This window comes from Lolium perenne, chromosome 2, assembly GCF_019359855.2.
Source record: "Lolium perenne isolate Kyuss_39 chromosome 2, Kyuss_2.0, whole genome shotgun sequence".
NCBI classification, from domain to species: domain Eukaryota; kingdom Viridiplantae; phylum Streptophyta; class Magnoliopsida; order Poales; family Poaceae; genus Lolium; species Lolium perenne.
Genome location: NC_067245.2, coordinates 80,553,957 through 80,577,440, shown reverse-complemented (window position 1 = coordinate 80,577,440; position 23,484 = coordinate 80,553,957). Strand labels below are relative to the sequence as shown.

Sequence of the window (23,484 nt, the reverse complement as noted above, 5' to 3'; positions counted from 1 at the left end):
GTGTCACTCCTTGTTCCGGAAGGAATCGCGAACAGCGGGCAGAAAGGAACTCCACGAAGTTCTAGTCAACCTGTGAAGACTGACGGGCATAGTTTTCATAATAAAAGCAACCTTTTGAAGAAATGTTTTCAAAACATGCATTGACCTGCGATTTCCTGATCAATGGTCGTAGCTAGTGCATCAAACACCTTTTATTCTTTTAGAACTTGCTGAGTACCTCTGTACTCACTTTCTTTCGACACCCTTGCTAGACTGTGATCCTGAAGTGGAGGCTATCAACGATGGAGCACCAGAAGGAGGCTACGAGTTGGTCTACGATGAACCTGATCTTACCGGCGGAGTGGAAGGCGTAGACTATGGGATAGTCTATGGACCAGATGACACGGAGGTGGAGGAGTAGTGACATACCCTAGTATCTTAGAGCCGAGCAACGTAGAACTTACCTAAATAAGTTGTTGAGCTCTTTATATTTGTTATGAGTTGTAATCGTACTTAAGTAGTATCTTAGGGTGTTCTCATAGGACCTGTGAGAATACCAACTTGTTAAGATAATGTTTGTAATAAAGTATGGAGTGTTATGACCTGCAATGTTTCTGTTGTACCACTCTGAGGGATATGGCAATTTGTGAGGAAGCCCCTTCACAAAGATCATATCAACGACTTGTATACTACAACATGCAGTGGTATGCTGGGTCACCGCACCCATCGGGTGGCCCAGTTGCTGTAGATCATGAAGGATGAAGTCCAGCCCAGGAACGAGGAGCCGGATCCTAACCGACCTACGAAGGAGGCCGGATCCGTGGAGGCCCATAAAGTATCCGGATCCAGCACGGCAGAGAAGGAAGGCAGATCCTTGACGTACACGGCAAGACATTGTACCGTAGTTAGGCAACTTGTATTCCGGCTAGGACTCTCCATGTAAACCCTAGATCCGTGCGCCTATATAAGCCGGATCCCGGGAGCCCTAGAGGCACAACCACAACTCATTGTAACAACGCGAAAGCGCCCAGATAATTCCAGACAAGCAGCAGTAGGCCCTGTCATCGTGCAGGTGTTCCGAAGCTGGGTAACTCGCGTACCACCGTCCCGAGAGCACTCCGCCCTATGGCCCCTACTTCTTCTCCCCCTCGTGAGGATCCCTCCTCCGAGGTACCGTCGATTAGGCAACGACATAGGCATTGACAAGTTAAACCTTTGTCAATTGGCGCTGTCTGTGCGAATTGGAGGCGACAAACAGCTGATCTCGAAGGCACTGTCAACATCGACGACATCATCAGTAGGAAGCAACGCGATGGATGGAGGTAAACAGGTCAAACGTGATCTCGTCGATTTTGTTCCTCACCCACCCTCCCGTTTGCACGCATATGATGATCTGGAGGAGTCGACGGAGACGACGTTTGGGAGTTTCCACTTCCTCGTCGGGAAAGAAGGATCGCACAGTCTTGCGGCACCGATTTTTTCGGGACCATCAGCGGCCGATTCCTACTTTTCGGGATCATCAACATCAATCGTCGAGTTGGGCGACGAGGAGATTTCGTCGTCAAGCTTCATCAAGCCCGCCAGTGGTGGAGAACTCGCCGATATGTTCGTAAACATGTCTTTCAGGTCGTTCACGGGCTCCGATCTGAGCAGCGACTCGGAAAGCATCGACAGCTTCGACTTCATCGACAAATCTACCTCTATTCGGGAGGTCTTCGCCGATCTTTCATACGGTGTCACCGACCCTGAAGAAGAAAACAAAAAAACAATATATCATCAAATCTGTGTGATCGGTGAATCAACTCACCTAGAAGAGGCGTCAGAGGCTTTCGATGATTATGGGTAGGGCTTAACTAGAAGTTTATGTGTCTTAGTATGGGTTCCCTCTAAACAAGCGTCATAGGGGTTATGCCGAGGCTGCCTCCGTTGAACGTGAACTGACGTGAAATGACGTGAAATGAGGTGAATGTCCGGCCCAAGCCCTGTGCAGTTCCCAGGCTGACGGTTTGTCTTCACTGGGAGGCCAAGCTCATGGGGAGAGGTGCCTATACTAGGATATGTAAGTGAAAGGTTAAGGTTGATGATCCGTTTACTGAGTTACGATTATTCAGGGTACCCCTGACGGATGTAATCAAATGTTGTGGCACAAGTGTGCAACCTCTACAGAGTGTAAATCTATTCGAATAGCCGTGTCCACGGTTACGGACGATTGGAAAGGCCATACTGTTCCGTTGTCAGATACTTTCATAAAAAGGAACGATGAATTGAAATGGTGACTTTAATTGAATCACAACTGAGTTGTGGGAATGATACTAATGTTCCCACTTGAGTTAGTTAGCAAATGAGGAGTCTTTTACTAAATGTTTATGAACTAAAAATGGCTTTATGCAAATAAACCTAGAGCTTAGCAACCCCTTAAGAAAATTGATGGTACTTACATAAGTATTAGTTTGCGAGTACTTTAAAAGTACTCACGGTTGTGTCCCTGGCTATTCAAATGGCCAGACTATGAAGAGGAGCAGCAGTATGAAGAGGACGGCCAGCAGGACGTCTACAACAACTAGGAGTTCTTCTGACATCAAGCGTTGGCCTGTGGACTAGATAGTCCGCTACTACTTCGCTTCTGCTATTTGTGATGTTCGTTGATCAGTAGATCAACTATTGTTGTAATATTGGATCATGTGATCTACTTTTGTAAGATGATTATGGGTTGTAATGAATGATGACTTATGATATTCAACTGTTATGTCTCGCAACAACAATCTTCATGGGATTGCGAGGTATGGCATAATAGGGATCTGGACTTAAAAATCCGGGTGTTGACAAGTTGGTATCAGAGCCATTGTTTGACCTTAGGAGACCCTAGTTAGAATGGATGTTTTGAAAAACTTAGTTTCAAAAACAAATAAAGTGATTATGTCTAACAAAATTATTCACTCTCTTTTCCTTGAGATCTTTCCAAAATGATAAGTCATGCTCCTCTTTATGAATCTACATAAAATTTTGACACACTTGTTCATTTCTCTAACTTACTTATCCAATTCACTTTCAGATGGAGCACGTGACCAACACCAAGTTTTACCAGCATGGGAATGGCGGGGACTTGATCTTCGAGAGGGACCTCGATGCCCTATCAGAGTTCCTTGGACGCCCGCACCCAGAGTTCCACGGAGTCGAAGTCAACGACCAGCCCGGAGGGGAACTTCAGTGGGTTATCACCGCTGATCTGAGGGGAAAGATGGAGCCTCCTACCTCGGAGAGGATCCTCTTTTCCTTTAGGGAAAGCAACTGGCTGGACGGACTCGCTCGTGCTCTTGAGGAAGCACTTGCCCATCTGTGCGGGCAGAATGTGGTGGCAATCCAAGGGGCTCGCTTTGCACACCTCGCAAGGCGTGACTCCACTGGAGGACCCATGGACCTGCAGTCCCACCCCGAGCTGAAGCACCACGTGGAGCACCTGGATTTTATGCTGTTCCAGACTCTGAAGGAGCTGGACAACTCTCGCGTTGACGCCAACCAGACTCACCTTGCACTGGCTCAGCATGCCGATGCTATCAAGATGCTTGCCAAGGACCGCAAGACACTCCGCCAGCAGCGTGCCAAGAAGGACGCTACCATTGCGCACCTCCGCGCAAAGATAGTATCCTTGGAGGCCACTGTCAAGGCCCAAGAGGATCAGCTGAAGGAGATGGAAGAGGAAGGTGAAGACATTCAGGGAGGAGGAGCCTTCCTGAGTGATGACGATGACTTTGAGGAAGACGAGTACACTGATGTTGAGGACTACGAGTTCCTGGAGGCCAGAGCAGATGACTTCGTCCCAATTGATGTGGATGATGAGGAGTAGTTGCACTTGATCACTTGTGTAGGTGTGAGTTTGTATCCCGTCTCTTGTATCGTAGCGCGAGTAAATGGTTCTTAAAACCATGGATGTTTTAGCTTGTAATATGTGATGTTTGAATGAATGAATGTGTGTTTGTGTTCAACATCAAAAGAATTCAAGTTTTAAATTCTTGAACTTACCCAAAAACAAGCCATTGAAAATTCCCTCTTATCTCATGATCTATCTCAATGTTCAGATGGCCCCTCCAACCCGCGGTGCAAATCAAGATGCCATGATGCAACTGCTGTAGACTCTGCTGGCAGATAGAGAAAATAACAGAGCTGAAAGACAAGCCAACCTTGCTACACTGCAACAGATCGCCAACAACAACCAAGGCCATGGGAACCATGATCACCCAGGATCAAAACTCAAGAACTTTCAGAACACCAACCCTCCGGTGTTTAGCAAGACCGAAGAGCCACTCGATGCTGATGACTGGCTCGAGACAATGGAGAACAACTTAGAGGTTGCGGGAGTCGAAGACGCAGAGAAGGTCCTGTTTGCCACTCATTACTTAGCAGGACCAGCCAGAGCCTGGTGGACCAGCACCCGTGCCATGAATGCCGGACAGATCATGACTTGGGCAGATTTCAAGCTCAAGTTCAGCAAGTATCACGTGCCCCCGGGTCTAATCAAGAAGATGAGGGATGAGTTCCGGGAACTCAAAAAGCGTAGGATGTTGGTGGTAGAATACCGCGACAGGTTCCTCACACTGTCAAGGTATGCCCCCGATGAGACCGACACCACAGAGAAGAGGAAGGAGCGGTTTCTGAACGGACTGCATGACGAGATGCAGACTGTGCTAGTCAACATTCCCTTTGCCGACCTGGAAGCCTTGGTGGACTCCGCCATCCAGATGGAGGGGAAGCTCAACCAAGCAAATGAGAACCACAAACGCCGCATGATGCACCAGAGTGGGCCCAGCAATACCCCGAGGTATCGCCCCAGCTCAAGCGGAGGTTTTGCCCCAAGAAACAACAAGCCCCAGATGCAGACGTCACGTCCGGGTTTTCAGAACCGGAGTGGAGGACACCCAAGGCCAGGAGGCCACTGCAACAGCAACAACAACTACCATGCCAACACCAACAACTTCAACCACGCCCCGATGAGAGCCCCCGGCAACAACAACCCCAATAACACCAACACGGCTCTGACGACTGGGAGCAATGCTATTCCCGTCGCTCCCAAGGACAAGGCCACCATAACTTGCTATGAATGTGGAATTGTGGGACACTACTCCAATGAGTGCCCCAAAAGGTTAGCCAAGATTGCCGCCAACACCGCTGCACCTGCTCAGCAGCAACGCCGTGTCTCCACCGGCAAGAAGTTCACCCCCAACAACCCCAACAACCGCAACGGCCGCCTCTTTCACATGAACGCCGAAGAAGCCCAGGAAGCACCAGATGTCGTGCTAGGTATGTTTTCTGTTAACTCAGTACCTGCAAGAGTATTGTTTGATTCTGGAGCATCGCATTCGTTTGTCACTGAAGATTTTGCATGCACTAGTAAAATTCAACCAATCAGTTTGAAGCATGTCATGATAGTTCAAATACCTGGTTCAACAACAAAAGCTAGAAAAGTTTGCAAAGATGTGCCTATCAGCATACATGAAATAGTTTTTTATGCAAATTTGATTGTTCTGGGAACAAAAGGTTTGGAAGTAGTACTGGGTATGGATTGGATGTCCAAACATCATGGATTAATTGACTGTGCCAAGAAAGCCATCACCATGACAAGTAGCACCGGTGTGTTAGTAGAACATGTGTCTGAAAGACTGCCCAGAAAGTTTACCTACAACCAGAGTGTAGCCAAGCCAACTTTGGATCAGATCAGGGTCGTCTGTAGATACCCTGATGTGTTTCCTGATGATCTACCCGGTATGCCCCCAGATCGGGATATCGAGTTCATCATTGAGTTAATCCCTGGAACAGGACATATAGCCCAAAGAGCCTATAGCATGAACCCAACAGAGTTAGTGGAACTGAAGAAGCAACTGGATGATTTGCTAGCCAAAGGTCTGATTCGACCAAGTGCGTCGCCTTGGAGATCCCCAGTTTTGTTTGTGGATAAGAAAGACGGTGCCAGTCGTTTATATACGGATTACCGTAAGCTTAACAATGTCACCATCAAAAACAAATACCCCTTGCCAAAGATAGAAGACCTATTTGACCAGCTGACTAGGGCCAAAATATTCTCTAAGATTGATCTTATGACTGGTTACCATCAACTGAAGATTCGTGCAACGGATATCCCCAAAACTTCCTTTACCACCAGATATGGATTGTATGAGTACAATGTCATGTCATTTGGATTTACCAATGCCCTCGCTTACTTCATGAACCTCATGAATAAGATCTTTATGAACTTTTTGGATAAGTTTGTCGTTGTTTTCATCGATGACATCCTAATCTACTCCAAGACAGAAGAAGAACATGAGCAACATCTGGAAGTTGTCCTAGATACCCTTAGGGAGCACAAGTTGTATGCCAAGTTCAGCAAATGTGAGTTTTGGTTGAAGGAAGTAGGATTCCTGGGACATATCTTGCCTGCGGGAGGAATTGTCGTAGATCCCGCCAAGATCAAGACCGTTGCAGAATGGAAAGCCCCAACCACTCAGACCGAGGTCCGCGCATTTCTTCGATTAGCAGGATACTACCGTAGGTTTGTTGAAGGATTTTCGAGCATAGCAAGACCCATGACTCAACTGTTGAAGAAGGATAAGAAGTTTGAATGGACTGATAAATGTGAAGAGAGCTTCCAGCAGCTCAAGAGCAGATTGACCTCAGCCCCAATTTTGATCATGCCAGACATCACCAAGCCATTTGACGTCTATTGTGATGCATCTAAGATTGGTCTCGGATGTGTGTTGATGCAAGAAGGCAAGGTGATATCATATCTGTCAAGGCAACTGAAGCAACATGAGCAGAATTATCCAACCCATGACCTCGAGCTTGCAGCCGTAGTTTTAGCACTGAAAGTATGGCATCATTACCTCATGGGTAATCGATGCGAGATCTATTCGGATCACAAGAGCCTGGAGTACATTTTCACACAGAAGGAGCTGAATATGAGGCAGAGAAGATGGATAGAGTTAATCAAGGATTACGATATGGAAATTCACTAGCACCCTGGCAAGGCCAATGTGGTAGCGGATGCCCTGAGTAGACTACCATGTCAGTTGAACTCCATGATAGCAGAAGAACAACCTAGCCTATACCAAGAGTTTGAACAGTTTAGACTGGAACTAGTTAGTGAAGGATTCCTAGCCAACATAGAACTACAGCCTACCTTGATCAGCCAGATCAAAGAAGCCTAGAAAGGAAATGCCAGCATTGATGGGATCAAGAGTCAAATAGCTGCAGGGAAAGCACCTGGATTCACCAAAGATGAAGAAGGAGTTCTTTGGTACAACGGACGCCTATGTGTGCCATCAGACTCAGAGTTGAAGCAAGTTATCCTGAAGGAAGCCCACGACACCCTATACTCCATTCATCCCGGAGGAACCAAGATGTATCAAGATTTGAAGGAACAATTTTGGTGGCATGGAATGAAGAGAGAGATTGGAAGCTGCATCGCCAAGTGTGATATCTATCAAAGAGTCAAGGCGGAACATCAGGGACCCGCAGGATTGCTGCAGCCACTACAGATTCCAGAATGGAAGTGGGATTCGGTAGGAATGGACTTCATCACTGGATTTCCCAACTCAAGCAGAGGAAATGATTCTATTTGGGTAGTGGTCGATAGATTAACTAAGGTAGCCCATTTCATCCCCGTCAAGACCACATACCAAGGCCCAAAGCTAGCTGAGTTATACATCTCCAGAATAGTCGCCCTGCACGAAACCCCGAAGTCAATTGTGTCAGATAGAGGATCCCAATTCACCTCAAGATTCTGGCAGAAGGTACATGAAGGACTTGGAACCCGGCTGAATTTCAGCACCGCATATCACCCGCAAACCGATGGACAGACTGAAAGAGTCAACCAGAATCTTGAAGACATGTTGAGAGCCTGTGTACTGGAGTATGGATCTAAGTGGGAAGACTGCCTGCCTTACGCAGAATTCTCGTACAACAACAATTATCAGGCCAGCTTACAAATGGCCCCCTTTGAAGCCCTGTACGGAAGGAAGTGTCGTACCCCTCTGAATTGGTCAGAAGTCGGAGAGAGCCAAGTCTTTGGACCATATGTTCTTAAAGAAGCTGAAGAGAAGGTGCACAAGATCCGCGAATACCTCAAGACTGCTCAGTCAAGACAGAAGAGTTACGCCGACAAGAGACTAAGAGAGATGACCTTCGAGATCGGAGATTTTATCTATCTTAAAGTATCCCCCCTCAAAGGAATGCAGAGATTCCAGCTCAAAGGAAGGCTCGCACCCCGATATGCCGGACCCTTCAAAGTTCTGAGTCGCCGAGGAGAAGTATCTTATCAACTGGAACTACCGGAAGAAATGTCGGTTGTGCACGACGTGTTTCACATCTCATTACTCCGGAAGTGCTTGGAGGTGCCCGAGAAGACCGAGGTTTTCAAGAATATCAATCACCGATCAGTAGATATCAACAAGGACTTGACATATCACGAAGTACCTATTCGCATCCTGGAAGAATCTTTCAGAACCACCCGCACCAGGAGCATCAAGTTTCTGAAGATTCAATGAAGCAACCACACCGAAGAAGAAGCCACTTGGGAGCGAGAAGAAGATATGAAGAAGGAATACCCAGATCTCTTTAGTACCTAGTTTTCTTTACGATCTCGGGACGAGATCTTTTGTAAGGGGGAAGGGTTTGTAACATCCCAAATTTCAAATCAATGAAGAAGATTTCCAATACTCAAAATTTAGAACCAACAAAAACTTTTATTAATACATGTGCCATGCATAGTGCTCATACTCAATTCTTTGTGTGTTTGCCATGATGAATGTTTGCAACCTTGTACCTTGTGCTACAACCTAAAACCCTAACCTTGATCCTTTGAAGATCACAAAGAAAAGCAAAGAGGAAGAAAAGAAATAAAATAGAAAAATCACAAAACCCTCACATATGGTTTATGCCATTTTTGAAATTCTTCAACCTAGACCATTTTGGCTTGCACCATTGGTTGGAGAATGTTACTAAACACTTATAAACACTTTTGGAATCAAAGAAACTCAAATCAAATCAAATTTGAATTCAAATGGTGCTCACATGCACTAATGGTCAAAACTGTCATTTTTAGCCTGATGCCTACTTTGTGCCCATGTATTGGGAGATTTTCAAACTAAACAATGCCAACTCTTTGCACCTCATCCAAGACAACATCAAGGTGAACAACCTTGCTCAAAACCACCCCTGCAAATTCTTGCTAGATTTCAAATGTAGATCAAGCAAAGTAGCAACCATGAAACAAAAACAAGATCATGCCCAATTTGGAATTTTGCAAATCTACTTAATTTTGAACACCACCACCACCATTGTGTGCCATTTAATATATGAATCAAATCCACCAAAATTCAAACCAAAATTTAAAAACTTCTTTCATGCGGCCATTATGTCAAACACCTTGTGGGCAGAATCAAACCAAATCAAATTTCACTATTCTGAATAGTGTTTGGCACAATTCTTGAACTCAACTTGTCCTCCCTTGTCCCCTTGCCCCCCTCCACACAATGCCCCTACTTGGACATGCTAGACATGGCCAGACATGGCAATGCCATGCCCATGCCGGCCATGTTTTGCACACACCCAGCCAACCCTAGCCCCTCCCCTCTCTAGCTCGGCCGACCATGCCCTTCTGCTTCCCCTTGCTCCCCTGAATCCTTGGTACACGCCCTTGGTAGAGAGGAGCACGACAAGGCCCAGACCACGCCATGCCCACGACGCCCAGGGTTGCCAAAGTGTGCACGACCACGTCGACGTGTGCACACCGGAGCGCGCCAGAGCGCCGTGTCGCGCAGCTGCTCCAGCCCTCGCCTGGACCCCCTCTTCTGCCCTGATCCTCACCACTGCACCGGGAACACGCCAGACACCACCTTGTCCCCGACCGTGACCCACCGTCGCCGGAGACGGAAACAAAATCCACCGCGGCCGCCCAGAACACCGCATGATCCCGACCAAGTTAGGCACCGCCTAGCCTCGCCGTTGCCACCAGCAGGACCGCACGGACGAGCTGAACAGCGTCGCGCCCTCGCCTAGCTTGCTAGCGACCTGTAGCCGCGTCGCCATTGTCGACCTCGCCGCAGTACACGGCCTCGTTCCGCCAGTATAAAAGGAGAGCTCCCCCGCTCGATTCTTCCACACCATTAGCCTCCCCTCTTCCTTCTCAACCTCCTCGACCTCTTCCTCCTCTCCAATTTCCAACGGAGTTCGCCAATCGCTCGCCGGAGTCCGCGGCGGTGCTGAGAAGGTCGCCGTCGATTGGAGCCTCCCCAGGAAGCGCTGCTGGTACCAGTCGACTCGCCGTCGTCAACAACTTCCTCACGCACACTGCCAACCCTCGCCGCGCCGCCGGTGAGCCTCCCACCCCCTAGCCTCGCCGCGCCAGTGACCTCCTCTCGCCAGAGATGGCGACGAGCCTCAGCCGCTCGATCGTGTTCTAATCCAACGGCCCCCGTAGAAACTTACCGTTTCGCTGGTTAATAGAGGCTAACGCGTGGACCCCACCGTCAGGCGGCCTGCTCGTGCTGGACGCGAAGTGGGCCGGCCCAGTCCATTTTCTCTGCTAAGCCCAATTTCGTTTCCCGCCTAGGCCCACGTGTTTGAATTTATACTAATTCAATTTAGCCAAATTCATTACTGGTTCCATTTTCAAATTTAAATAGGAGTAAATATACTTGGCCAAATTTAGCAAATTTTATATATTTGGAAAGCTTAGAAAATTATCTAAACAACCCCACTGGTTGCAACCCAAGTTTATTTGTAGAATTAATGTGATAAAAATAACAAGGCGGGGCCTTTTCAAACTTCAAACATTATTTAAAAATCAACCATAAATGATTTTGAGTTGATTCCAACTCTAAAAATTCAAATTTCATATTGTCTATCTGAATATGTAAAAACCTCACATAGTTGTTTGTAGGATCATGGTCTAGATTCAATAATGGCTCTATGGCTATTTCTAGTCCATTTAATTTATTAAAAATGATTTATTAAATCATATGCGAGGTATTGCTCTCATTTAAATCTTGTCTCCAATGATTCAACATGAGGTGGTGACCCTAGTCTAATAAATCTCATGTTGTATTATTTGATGATATTAAATTATTAATAAGGTATTATTAAATTGCATGAGGTATATTCCCTCATTTAAATCATTTTCCCAAATGATGATTATGAAGTGTTGACTTTGGTCAACATGGGTTCATACATTATTATTTGAGGAACTTAAATCTTAACAAGATTCAATGAGAGGAAATTATTTCTCAAAGAATTAAATAGAAACCCTAATCAATATTTGTAATGAGAGGAAATTATTTTTCTTAAAGAAGAAAAACAAAGTCAACCAACATAATCTAAAGGTATAAACGATGCCCCCATAGGAGGCTTCACAGCGATCCTCGATTCTGGACTGTTAGATCTTCCCATCAGCTAATCTCGGCCGTTCATTGTTGGCTCAGAATCTGCTAGATAAATCCATGCAACGGACGTATCCTACCCGTCTCAGGCTGCTCAAGGGTCCGACCATCGTTCGGGCCCGCCTGTCGGCGATAGCGGCTGGGATCTCCGTCGGTATGCATTGGTGCCAGGGCAGTGGATCTCAACCCGCAGGGTATTTTCGGTATTTCACCTCGGCCTCGTATAAAAGCGAGCGAAAAAAACCCTAGCCGCCACCCGTTTCTCCTCCAATCCCGCTCGCTCTCCTCCTCCTCCCCCAATCCCATCGCTCTCTCCTGCTCAGGCCGCCGCCGGTCCCACCACCGCCATCTCCCCCGCGCGCGAGGCCAGGAAGGCGCAGGCGGAAGCAATGGACGACGCGCGACGTGCGCGTCCTGGAGGAGCAGGCGGCGACCGCGGCCGAGGCGCCACGGGAGCTGCGGGAGGCGGCGGCGGCCCTCGCCATGCGCCGCGCCGCCGACGAGGACGCGCTGCGGCGCATGCGCGCTGCCTGGAGGAGCAGACGGCGGCCGCGGCAGAGGCGGCGGGGGAGTTGCGGGAGGCGGTGGCGGCCCTCGCCGTGCGCCGCGCCGCCGACGAGGACGCGCTGCTGGTCTCCTCTCCGGCGAGCCGCCGCTGGTCTCCTCTCCGGCGAGCGAGTGCGGCTGGCGGCGGGGGCGCGCGGGGGGCTGTGGCCGCGGCGCGGGAGCGGGGGCTACTACCGGGCGCTCGTGCGGAACGACCTCCAGCGGCAGAAGCAGCGGCTCGGCGGCAATCACCAGCTCCTCTCCATCTCCCAAGGCGGCGGCATCTTCTCGGGCGGCAACGATTTGGGCTGGTGCATTGCGCTCTCTCACTCATCTCTCCGTCGCCACCACCACATCACCTTTGATGGTTTAACTGATGGCGTTATTCTGAGTAACACGGTTTGCTACATGCTTGGTGACCTATGATACAATTTTCTCTTGAATTTTTGGATCTCAATTTGCTTATATTACCTGATAGGCTGATTCAAATTCACAAACAACTGGACATTACAAAATTGGAAGCAGTTTTAGCACTTATTTGCAATGATTGATTGGCAGGTGCTCCATCATATATGGAGTATCTATTATGCAGGATAGAGATATGGGGATTTACAAACCAGCTGAATCAAAGACGAGTCGGCATCTGCCCTGCAGCCATGAGCTTTGCTCATTAGGTTCAGGCTGTGCAACCGCAAAGCAGCCTTGCCCATACAATATCGAGTATTTTCAAGAAAATACAACCAGCTCGGGTTTGCTAATTGAAGATACTCTGCACTTGGATTCCAGGGAGAGCCATGTACCAGTGAAGGCTTCAGTCATTATAGGGTAAGCTTCTGTACTAGCTGCGTTCACTTCCTTTAGGAGCTCTATGTTTGTGTCCAACTCTGTCATCACAAATGTGGTGTGGGGGTTGGGCAGTAAACAAACATTTCACTTCCTTTTCTGCTTGTTTTCTGATCTGGGTAGTTACTTACTTTGTAACTGTAGATGCATAATATTCATTCATTCATACAGTTGCCCCACGTTATATTTGATGCACTCTTAGAACAAAATGGTTAATCTCCTGTGCTCTGGTACTGAAGAATTATAGTTTCATGATTAGTTTGCTTACGGAGATTTCCAGTTGTACTAAGTTTTCGTAATTTTCTGCCGACGAGGACGCGCTGCGGCGCACGCGCGCGGCCTGGAGGAGCAGACGGCGGCCCTTTCTGGGTTGTGAGACTACAGAAAAAACTTTCAATGATAATCAGTAAGTAATAACTCATCTTTGGCACTTTCCCCTTCGTTCATAGTTATGCACATATATTAGTAATGAATCATGTATTCCCATTCTGGGTTATTTACTTTGTTCAGATGGTCTGTGGCTTCTCCTGGTTCCTGTTGTGCCAGGTGATTAATTGATGAAGTTATCTGATATCTTCATAGCTATTGCACATGAACTGGTATGCTGCATGGTAATGAGAGGTTGGATGATTTATATTGATGTGTTATGGCACATGCTGATGCAAAAATATTGTTATATATTTTCTTCTTTTGATACAAAGGCTTAATTCATTGCTTATAGGCACACTGCATGGTGCATTAGGTGATGATGTTAAACTTACAGTTGGGTATTCGAAGGATATAAGCGTAAATCCTTTATCTCGGAGGGTCTTTTCTTTGAAGTGGGTGTACATGGTATATTTATCTCCGCTATAAGAAAATCAGCATTCGTCATGCTCTCTGTTATTGCAGATGTGAAGAATCTTTTCAGTTTCTATATCTATCTCATGTTATTTCTTTGTATTTCTATTGCTTGCTTTATATTGTGTTTCCATTTACTTTACACTGATTTATTTTCGGTCTCTTCTTTAGTTTTAGGTTCTCGGATATTAGGTTGGCTAGAGAAGAAAATGGATCGACTATGAAAAATAAATTAGCAAGGCGTAATTAAGATTTTCTGAAACACTTCATTTAGAATTGGTAGGCTTTGTAGTGATTGCGCCACTGTCATTTTGTTCTACCTCTACAAAAGCCCCACAAAGTATAACCTCTGGATCTACAAAAGCCTAGGTTATTGTACATGCTCATACACATTTACTCTTCTGTCATTATATTACTTGGTAATTAGTATGAGGGTGCAAGCCATTGATCTTTTGCTGTGTAATAGAGGTAGGGAAAAGACTCTTCTACTTCTATTATAAAGGCTGGCTATAAAATGTCAAGTTATTAGATGCTTTGCCTTTTTCTGGTTCAAAACAAGTGACGCAACTCAGGTTTTCAGCCATTGATATTTTCATGTGTAATAAAAGTGAGATCTTGCTTATTTAGTATGCATGTTTTTATCCTTTGACCCGATGTTCTTATAGGTTGTCTTAATAACATGTTATATATGTACCGGGAATCCCCTTTTATTCCTGCTGTAAAGGTTAGAGTTGATTAGCAATTTGGAAGCTTTTCAAGTGGTTTGTGAAGCTCCTATGGTTACTTACATGCACATCATGAACAAATACATGTGTGATGGTCAGTACTCATTTGAAAAAAAAACAATGGTAGTTGTGTTTCCATGGTCTGGTAATAATGTAGACTGAAGCTGCTCAGTTTTTTTCAGTACTCCGATATTTTTATTGCCCAAAACCAAACTACTCACTCTGATCCATAGTTGTCAGTGATTTAGTATAACTTTATTCTAAAAATCTAAGTGAGCGACAACTAATATCAATCGAAGGGAGTATAAGACTCAGTATGTAGTTATGTACTATGTAGCTTAGATCCAGGAAAAGTGCAATACTATGTATTTGTTCTGTAATCTTTTAAATGATGTGTTTCCAAATCTATTGATAGAGGTGACTTTGCGCTTGCAAAATTACCGAAATCTAATGACCTCGCATCTTCCTGGGTAATCAAATAATTTGTTGTATTTCTTGTGCATGTCACATTGTGTTCTTTCTACTATGTTGCCCTGTCCCAGGTGGTAGGTATTCTTTTTGGCTGAAATCAGCACATATGGCACAATTGTTTTACTGTGTGCTAGGCAGGTTACTGTGCTATGTTAATATATTTTTCCTTCAGTTTTTGGTATTCAACTCTGTATATGTTAATATATTTTGCCTCTAAATGAAGGAAATACACTTCATTTAATCCAGGACTGGAGTGACGCCGACGCCACTCTGATGGTCACACTACTGCATCTCGAGGTCGTACTAGGTTTAGTCAAAGTCAAACTTTAGAAAGTTTGACTAAAAATATATGAAAATATACTAATATCTAAAATATAAATTGGTACTATTAGAATCACCTTGAAATGTACTCTAATATTATATAATAAATATGTAATCGTGGATGTTGATATTTTTTGTAACATCTTTGGTCAAACTTTAAATTTCTTGACTTTGACTAAAGCCAAAACGAAGGGTAAATAAAAACGGAGGGAGTGCATTTTTCATCATTCTCTACTTACTTATTTGATGAATACTTATCATTGTTTTGTATTGAATGACAGGTCATGTGGTATTAAACTATTAATGATGATTAATATTGGATTTTACTAAATGACTACTACAGAAAAAATGGTGAATTATTTTTACCAAATGAATCTGTTTTCCTTTACATTGATGTTGACTCTTCCTGGGATAGATTGTAAGCAGATTGTAAGCACATTTAGGCCACTAATACCTTTCGTCATTCTCAGGGCTTGCTTCTTGTGCGGGCAGGAAAAGTTCTTGTTCTTTCATGAAATGTGCGATGGTGTTCAATGTGTGCGATGTTGTGTAAATGCAAGCTTGATATAGAATCTCTACGCGATATGCATGTGAGTATATTTTGGTATGGCTATCTCTACTGAGCCCCTTTTTCCTTGTTCATTGTGCAATCACAAGGCAAAAAACAACCAGTCTAAAGGAATGTAGCATTTAGAAATAAAGCACATTGAAGCTTCCGGTAATTTCCGGCATTTTGATTGCACCTCTGTCTGCACAAAAATTATGAATCGTAGATCTGTAGGTGTTTGTCCCTTATTGCCTCCTTCTTACTTTCTACTCAAAGTCTGTATCCTTTTGTGCAATGCCAGATATTTCATGAAATAAAAATGTTTATAGGGCTTTCTACCAAGTATCTGGATCTTACCTTGGTAATGGTCAGGTGCTAATCAACATCTCATAAAGAACTTGCATAGTCTCTTTGCCTTTTTGCTTCTGACCTAAAACTTGCTAAAACCACCCAAGTGTTGAGGAGCTTGCCTTCCATGTGACAAGAAGGTAGCATTTTTTATCCATGACAGTTAAACCACTCTATGCATGTGCCCTGCATCCTTTAGATGTTGCTCGCTGTTATGACTAAATAGGTTAATAGTCGCTTGCAGCCATGGATCTTAGACTATGAGTTTGGTTGCTGGTCCTAGCATAGTTGTCCATTATTCTTAGCTACTGCTTATTTATGTTCAGAAAGATTCATTACTCATTGGTTAGGCCTGTTGTGTCTTGGCTATACATATTATCCAATGGCTCCTCTTACATTCTCTAGGTGTACTTATTAACTCACAGCTTATCATTGATTTATGTTAATGCTTCACATATCATTTACCAGTTGTTTACTAGTGCGAATTACAGGGCAGCGCGGCAAGCCCGCGCTCTATCTCATTTCGGTTAAAAACTAGAATGTGAGGTGTGTAAATATTCACTATAGCTTTTCTAGCAAAAAAAATCACTACAGCTTGTGATCCAGTGACAGATGTTACGCATACAACGTGGATCAGGCTATAGACAAGAACTGTATGCCATGGATTCTTTGTTATTTTTCTACTCAATAAATACAAATTATTTACGCATTCTGAGTAGGTTAATGCTCACAAGAACAGTAACTCAGTTTCTCAGATTTCATTTCTTGTGTTTTGATTTGAAAACTCTACTATGTTATTAGGGGAATATTTGGTGAGTGCAGCTGCTGTGCTATTTTTTGAACTAATATTTTCATTATTTCTACTAGGTGGGCATCTTTGAGCTGAAAGAAACTTGATGGTCGAAGTCTTGCCATCAGTATATTCATAAACACAATTACATCCATAGGTTCAATATGTTCGATGTGTTTGCTCAACTCCTTCTTTGGTTCATTATCTCTACAGCGATATTGAGCCTGGTAATCTACTTGTCAGATAAGAATAGTCTTATAGTTTTTAGATTGCTCGAAATTCTTAACCTTGAACAAAAATGCGCCTATGCACATTGATTGAGCATACATGCTTCCTCGAGGCCAGAATCTTTTTTCCTCAACATTATTATTGAATCAAATGTTGACCTACGAATGTAATTGTCCTCTCTATGGTGCGTCAGTTGTTTTTTCAATGATATACTCTTTGGATTACATAATTGTTTACCTTACGACTTATCTATGAATCCTTGATACCAACTGTAATCTTGTGAAGGTTTGTACATACTTTGCGTGCTTGACTTTAGATCTTTCATACTCATTATTTCTTCTTAGATTATTCATTTTGTTTTTCTTTAGATTTATTCTTCTTTGTTCTGTTCTTACTCTTTTGGGTCTTCTTATGTTATACAAAATTTGAATTGACGAATCCCACAGTATCGTGCACTAAGGCTCATCCCTAAAACTCCTTCGTTGTTTTTGTTGCTTTTGACTGAATCAATCAATGAATGTTTGTTGCTACTCTGTTTGTAATTTTTTTTGTGAGCCACTATGTTTTGTAAGATAAAAAAAAATATTATTACTTTTCTATCTATACATGAGTCTCACGGGATCGTGCGCCAAGGCGCACATTAAAATCTAGTAATAATAGTGTTGTGATGCTAGAATAACTTGTGTGACTCATGTGTGTGCTTAGTCTAGTTTTAAGATGTGTTTGGTGATTATATACTCCGTATCCGTTTTTAGACGCTAGTACCGAGGAGTATCAAGAGGAAGAGGAGGTCTACTTCCAAGGAGAAGAAGACCACTTTGATCAGTACACCAACCAAGGCAAGCTAATATTCTTGCAGAGTGCAAAGCTCTATCAGAGCAAGGCACACTCACCTATTACTTTATGCTTCATGATCCCATCCCAAGTTTTATTCTTACAAGCTTTTACTTTGATTATTAAAGCTTACTTTTATAGTTAACTTTGGTCTAAATATAGAGTACTACAAGAGTATCAAATTTAGCCTAGAGCAATTCAAACTAGATAGCACCCCTCATGACTAGTTGCTAGTGCTAACAAATAAAAGTAACTACTCTAGATGGGAACATGTGAAATGAAATGACTTTGAAAGATTTTGAAGGTGAATATGACTTGAATGACATGATGAATTTGATAAAAACTGATGGTTGGATTCGGATGCGATACCATTCCAATTATTTAGTACCCCCACAATACCTGATTATGGGTAGGGCTTAACTAGAAGTTTATGTGTCTTAGTATGGGTTCCCTCTAAACAAGTGTCATAGGGGTTATGCCGAGGCTGCCTCCATTGAACGTGAACTGACATGAAATGACGTGAAATGAGGTGAATGTCCGGCCCAAGCCCTGTGCAGTTCCCAGGCTGACGGTTTGTCTTCACTGGGAGGCCAAGCTCATGGGGAGAGGTGCCTATACTAGGATATGTAAGTGAAAGGTTAAGGGTTGATGATCCGCGTACTGAGTTACGATTATTCAGGGTACCCCTGACGGATGTAATCAAATGTTGTGGCACAAGTGTGCAACCTCTGCAGAGTGTAAATCTATTCGAATAGCCATGTCCACGGTTACGGACGATTGGAAAGGCCATACTGTTCCGTTGTCAGATACTTTCATAAAAAGGAACGATGAATTGAAATGGTGACTTTAATTGAATCACAACTGAGTTGTGGGAATGACACTAATGTTCCCACTTGAGTTAGTTAGCAAATGAGGAGTCTTTTACTAAATGTTTATGAACTAAAATTGGCTTTATGCAAATAAACCTAGAGCTTAGCAACCCCTTAATAAAATTGATGGTACTTACATTAGTATTAGTTTGCGAGTACTTTAAAAGTGCTCACGGCTGTGTCCCTGTCTATTCAAATGGCCAGACTATGAAGAGGAGCAGCAGTATGAAGATGACGGCCAGCAGGATGTCTACAACAACTAGGAGTTCTTCTGACGTCAAGCGTTGGCCTGTGGACTAGATAGTCCGCTACTACTTCGCTTCCGCTATTTGTGATGTTCGTTGATCAGTATATCAACTATTGTTGTAATATTGGATCATGTGATCTACTTTTGTAAGACGATTATGGGTTGTAATGAATGATCTTATGATATTCAACTGTTATGTCTCGCAACAACAATCTTCCTGTGATTGCGAGGTATGGCATAATAGGCATCTAGACTTAAAAATCCGGGTGTTGACAGCCTACCACGCCGCGCCCGCACCTGGATCTTACGCCGGTGGCAGCAACTGGTTTATGGACACGGGCGCCTCGTCTCACATGGCCGCTCACCCGGGTAACCTTTCCCATTCTTTTCCCACTGCCACCGAGTCTCGCATCATTATCGGTAACGGCGCCAGTCTTCCTATTTCTCACATTGGTTCTGCTAATTTTTCTTCTACTTCTAAACCACTGTCTCTTAATAATGTTCTTGTGTCTCCCCAGCTTATTCAGAATTTAGTCTCTGTTAAAACGCTTTCTCGTGACAACTCTGTGACTGTTGAATTTGACGCTTTTGGTTTTTCTTTTAAGGATGCCCGCACCCGGATGGTCCTCCATCGATGTGAGAGCCCCAGCGATTTGTATCCGGTGATGTCGCCTTCCACCCCCGGCGTCGCACCCCGTGCTCTCTCCGCAGGCGTTGATCTTTGGCATGCTCGTCTTGGACATCCCAGTGCAAACACGCTTCACCAAATAATGAGGGGTTTTTCGTTTTCATCTACTAAACAATCTTCACATAGTTGCGAAGCGTGTCGTCTTGGTAAACACGTTCGTCTTCCTTTTAGTCAGTCTTCCACCGTTGCGTCTTTTCATTTTGAGTTAATTCATAGTGATGTATGGACCTCTCCAATCCCGAGTAATTCTGGTCTTCTTTATTACCTAGTTATTCTTGATGATTTTTCTCATTTTGTGTGGATGTTTCCCCTCCGTATGTCGAGGGTGCTCCTCGGCAATGCCCTCCGATAGGGGCTTAGGGTTGATGGAATCCTGCAAGCTGACACGAGACATCGGTTCACAGACAAGCGGGGAGAGCGATTTACCCAGGTTCGGGGCCCTCGATGAGGTAAAACCCTTACGTCCTGCCTGTCTGTTCTTGATTATGATGATAATGGGTTACAATGGGGTGCCGAATAGTTCGGCTGAGATCTCGTCGAGATGGATAAATACTAGGGTAACCTAGCTCTAAGCTTCTGTTGGCTAAGATCGCTAAGATTGATTGTGTGTCCCCCGACAACCCCTCTCCTGGCCTTTATATAGGAGGTCAGGTCTCAAGAGGCCTAATCGAGTACGACTAGGTTTACAGTAGATTTATCTCTAAACTTTCCTTGCTCGGCTCCTTCCGCGTCTTGTACTTCAAGGAATCTTCCGCCGCACCGTCCTAGTGGCCCACCTTGCCATCGAGTGCCTTCATGGGCCTCCAACTAGGAAATACAGGATAGGGCAACATTGGTTACCCGAAGGGTAATGCCCACGTCAGTAGCCCCCGAGTGTCTAGCCGAAGGTAATTCGGGTAGAGACTAAAGCATGCCTCCACCCAATGTTCTTATCCTTGATTGTTCTTGTTCTTCTTGAATCTGCATCATCTTCTTCTGTCGGGTGCGTGTCAGCGCTCCCGATGGGAGTAGCCCCCGAGTCTAGGTATGGATGCTTGCAATCCGTGCGTAGACTCAAGTTGTACCACTCGAACATTTTGCTCTGCCGAAGTTTTTCCGCGAGTCTTCATAGGTCATCCGATATACTTTCCTCATGCAAGGGATAATGAGTAATGTGCCCAACTTTTGCTGGTTAACTGCCGATAGCAAAACAACGTTACCCTACACAGAATCAAGTCCCCGGGCATGATCCTGGAGTGCGAAAAAGTTCTATCAGGTGCGCGCCCAGCGCTCCCGATGGGAGTAGCCCCCGAGTCTGGGCACGGGTGCTTGCAACCGAGTGCAGACTCGAATCGAACAATTATCTCTTCCTTCAAGGTTTATTCCTTCGAATGCTTTGAGCATTCCTCATGACGTCATTGATGACGCTTCACTAACATCTTGATTTTGACTGACAGGATGTAACCTGCTGGGCCTATTCTTTCTTTGTCTGGCCCTTTTCGCACAGTTACCAAGGCGTCTCCTCGATTTCTGCAATCTTTAATAGAAAAGATCCACCGAATGAACCGGTAGCAACGACACGTGCCTGCACAGCTCTCAAGTTCTCCTTAAAATCTCCAAAGGGCGAAAATCCCTAATCTTCCCCCACATTTTCCATAGCATCTTCTCGTTCTTCTTTTTCTTATTCCCTTCGCTACTGCTGCGCCGCCACCACTGCTTTTCCGATCTTCCCCAGATCTCGCAATGGTGAAGAAAAAGGGCCTTACTGCCGCCGCCAGTTCTACTAGCGGAGGCGCCGCCGCCAAATCTTCCTCGAATCTTCCGAAGGGGAGCGCTCCGAACGCTCCTCCCCCAGCTCCGGCGCAGCCAGCGCCGCCAAGTTCGGTAGCCAAACCCGGAGATTGGATAGCGTCAACCATCACCAAGCGCGACGAGAAGAGATCCCGAAGCCTGGGATTAATCTCCTCTGACGAGGGGAATGTGATCTTTCCAGGTGCGATTTCTCGGTCTAATCCCCCTGCTGGTTTTACCGTGATGTTCTTGTCGTTCCTATACCGGGGTCTTTCGCTTCCTGCTCATGAATTCCTACTCCATCTCTTGCGAACTTACGAGATCCAGTTATGGCAACTCACTCCCAACTCAATCCTCCACGTTGATGTGTTCATCACCCTTTGCGAGGCATTTCTGGGCATCAAACCTCATTTTGGGCTGTGGAAAAAGATCTTCTATGTGAAGAGATACAGCAGTAGTAATGGATCCTTCGTCACCGGAGGAGTGGGGTTTGTGGCTCGTTCGGAGGTTAATTATTTTAATTTCCCGATGAGAGAATCTGTGCAAGGGTGGAGACTGAAATGGTTTTACGTCAAGGATTCCTTGTCGCCCGAGTCCCAGCTTCCTTGCTTTGCCGACGTCCTAGAAGCCAAGCCTAAGAATTCCTGGAAGAACATTCTCTCTCCCGACGAAAGAGTAGCAGCCGATGAATTATTTGCCAAATTTCTTCGAATCAAAGAGGCCGATGGCCAAACTATGGTCGGCACAGAGGTGGCAGCAGTGTTCCTGAATCGTCGAGTCCAACCAGTCATGGCCAGAGTTCGTCCGATGTGGTTGTATTCAGGTCCAAAGGATGAAACCAGGATTAATGCTGCCGAACTGTTAGAAAAGGAACTGCTCGATGAAGTCCGTCGCCTGACTTTCTTTAGTCAAGAAGACTCGATCCCATTGATATCTTCTTACACTCCTCTTGATGCCGATCATCCACCACCAGAGGTAACTTTCCCTCTCGATGAAGTTCTTATCATGCTATTTTTACTTAGTCATTATAATTACCACTATTCTTAATTGTTTTTCTCTTCGACAGATCCCTACAGTCCCTGGAGATTTGCACGATTCACCAAACGATACTTCTGAGGGAAGAGGTTCTTCAGTACCCATCGACTTTCACGCTGTCGAACATACAGGCCCAGAAAGCGATCACGATGATCCGATAGATTCTGAAACTGTTCACACCGATCTTCCTCCCTCAGCCGATGACGCTTGCGACACAGAGGGATCAGTGCGTGATGATGACGTTGATCGTGATGCCTTTGTTAATGCAGCTGTGGAGGAGACCAGGGCTTCACCTGTGAAGAGATCAACCAGCGGCTTTGCCGACGAAGACGATCTCCTCGATATGTAAGTACCTTCCTCCTTTTTGCCATATTTTGTTCTCTTGTTTCTCGCATTTTTTTAAATAACTCCTGTCGATCATTTTTGTAGTGACGAAGGTTTTACTGAGCCTCTGTCTAAGAAAGCCAAATCTGATGCTGCTCCACCAGCTGCTGCGGCTTTCGAAGCTTCGGCTCCTAAGGCAGCTCCCGCAGCTCAGGCTTCGACTGCTTCTTCCCTCTCCAAGGGGAAAGATGTTCCTGCCGCCACCACGGCTCCTCCTTCTGTAAGTCCCTTTTGAATACAACGCGAATTTCTTGAAATGTGCATTGTCTAACAATTCTTTGTAAAACATTCCTTTTTCCTTAAGGATCTGCGAGGTGTTATATCTTCTTTGGAGGCCTTTGCCTCTCAATTTACCTCTCTGGAAGCAGACAAAGTTCGACTGCGGGAGGAGGTTAAATCTTCTTCTTCGAAGTTGGACGGCGCCATTAAAAAGGCTGGCACGGCTTGCCAGGAAGTCGACTCCCTAAAAGAGGAACTGGGCAAACTGAAGGAGAGGCTGAAAGAGGAGGAAGCTCGGGCAGCTGAAAAGGATGAGCTCCTTCGTCAGTCTTCTTGGCTCTAATTGGTAAGCTCTTTTGTACGCCTCTGTCGAT

The 23,484-nt window shown here is 45.1% G+C and overlaps 1 long non-coding RNA gene across 4 annotated transcripts; it reads left to right on the top strand.

The window, feature by feature from the left end:
• The first annotated feature begins 11,721 nt into the window (after positions 1-11,721).
• LOC127333078 (uncharacterized) lies at positions 11,722-17,312 on the top strand. 4 transcript variants are annotated; one of them, XR_011751740.1, is made up of 6 exons: positions 11,722-13,200; positions 13,305-13,415; positions 13,516-15,502; positions 15,622-15,741; positions 16,538-16,592; positions 16,914-17,312. It is a non-coding gene; the product is annotated as an uncharacterized lncRNA (long non-coding RNA). The 4 variants fall into 4 exon arrangements; XR_011751741.1 differs by lacking the exon at positions 16,538-16,592 and having other exon boundaries at positions 13,305-13,405; XR_011751738.1 differs by lacking the exon at positions 16,538-16,592.
• The last annotated feature ends 6,172 nt before the right edge of the window (positions 17,313-23,484 follow it).